The sequence below is a fragment of the Orycteropus afer genome, unplaced genomic scaffold (assembly GCF_000298275.1).
Source record: "Orycteropus afer afer isolate SDZICR_OR568_19922 unplaced genomic scaffold, OryAfe1.0 scaffold00174, whole genome shotgun sequence".
Taxonomy (NCBI): Eukaryota; Metazoa; Chordata; class Mammalia; order Tubulidentata; family Orycteropodidae; genus Orycteropus; species Orycteropus afer.
In genome coordinates this window covers 5,647,727-5,649,655 of record NW_006921761.1, presented here as the reverse complement: position 1 = coordinate 5,649,655, position 1,929 = coordinate 5,647,727, and positions in this window count along the sequence as shown.

Here is a 1,929-nt window from a genome sequence, read left to right as displayed (position 1 = left end):
CCAAGACAATCAGGGATGGGCTGTGTCTATGGATTCCTCCCCTTGGGAATTCTCATCCAAGGGGAAATAGCTGGTCCTTTGTGCCTTGCCTCTTTCACTTTGCTTAGTGTCTTCAAGCCTCATCCGAGCTATAGCTGGCATCAGTATGTATTTCCTTTGAAGGCTTAATGGTGTCCCATTGTATGGATGGAGCACACTTTGTTCATCCGTTCATGTGTTGATAGACAACTAAGTTGTGCCCACCTTTAGAGGGATGTGAGTAGAGAGCATTGGGGAGGGGACATTTGCATGAGCACCTGTGAACAGGATAGTCCCAGGGGAGGGGAGGGAGGAGGTGGAAGGGACATAGTCCAGGTGTGGTGTGAGAATTGGGAGGGAACAAGAGGCAGACAGTCTATGCGAGCTGAGGAGGTGAGAGAGGCCTGGAGAACACCCAGATGTGGGTAACAAGGAGCCAGGAGTGGTCGTGAGGCAGCACTGGTGTGAGTGTGGAGGTGGCAGGGGTCGGACGCAGTGTGGGAGGTGAGTGAGGGTGTGGGAGGGGCCAGGACTCCAGCACCAGGAGTGGGGGTGAGGATGTGGGAGGGGTCAGGAAGCAGCCCAGGTTGGGATGTGAGAAGGCAGGACTGGCCAGGATTCAGCCTAGGCCCGCAAACTGAGGAACAGAAAGGGGTTAGAACAAGGCTCCGGTGTGGGGAAGGAGGTGTCGAGAAGGTCCGTTCCCAGCCCAGCTGTGGGGAGTTCTGTGGAAGCCGGGCTCAGGAGGAGCCAGGTGAAGGTACTGAGTCAGTGGGAGGGAGCTGAGGGCAGCCCAGGTGTGGGGAGTGAGAAGGTGGAGGGGTCAGCAAACAGCAAAAGTCTGCGGAGCCAGGAGGTGGAGAGTGTCAGGAGGCGGCCCAGGGCTGTGCAGTGCGCAGGTGGGCAGGGCCAGGAGGCAGCCCAGGGATGGGCAATAGGGAGAAACCATGAGAAACCTGAGGGGTGGGTGACAAGGCAGGGAGGCCCAGGTGTGAGCAATGAAGAGGTGGGCAGGGTGCTGAGGTGGTCGCGGTGGAGTGTGGAGACAAGAGGAATCAGGAGGCAGTCCACATATGGGAGGGGAGGAAGGGGGGCAGGCAGGTGTGAAGGAGGAGGTGGGTGGGGCCAGGAGGCAGCCCCACTTGGGAAGACAAGGGAGGAGTCAGGTGTGCGCAGTGAGAAGGTGTGGGGCCCGGGAGAAGGCCTAGGGCTGGGCCATTGGGAGTCTCGAGGGACCCCCACGCTTAGGAATTGAGGGGGAAGAAGGGGTCAGGAGGTAGGAAGTGGGCTGGCTGAGGAGGAAGGTCTGTTGTGAAGAGTGCCCATGGGGGCCAGGCCCCAATATGGAGATGTGGGGAGTGAGGGGGGGAAGGGGTGGGCAGCAGCCCGGTTTGGGCCAGTGAGGAGGTGGGAGGGGGCAGAAGCCCACGTAGGGGAAGAGAGAAAGTCGGAAGGATCCAGCTGCCTGTCCAAAGGGGACCTGAGGCTGGGGAGGGGCCAGGTGGCAGCCCACTTATTGGGAGGAGGTGGCAGTGGGCAGGAGGTCTTCCAGAACTCAGGAAGAAGGAGGTGGGAGGGCTCAGAAGGCAGAGGGAAGGAGGCAACCCAGGGCTGTGCACTGAGGAGGTGGGCAGGTCAGGAGGGCACCCCTGTGTAGGGGCGAGGTGGGGAGAGGGGCAGGCAGAGCCTTACAGTCACTGAGATGAGAGGGTTCAGAGGAAGGCACAGAGGAGACCAGAGAAGGGAGGGGCCGAGGAGCAGCAGAGGGGAGCCCAATGAGGGGCCCCAGCAGCAGAGGGCTGGGTCTTGTCCAGCTTTCGCTGCGAGTGGTTACCAGGCTCAGAGGGAGCTTCACTGAGGGGACAAGGGGTCGGCTCTTCTCCCGGGGCATCATGGTGACGGGGTGAGGGG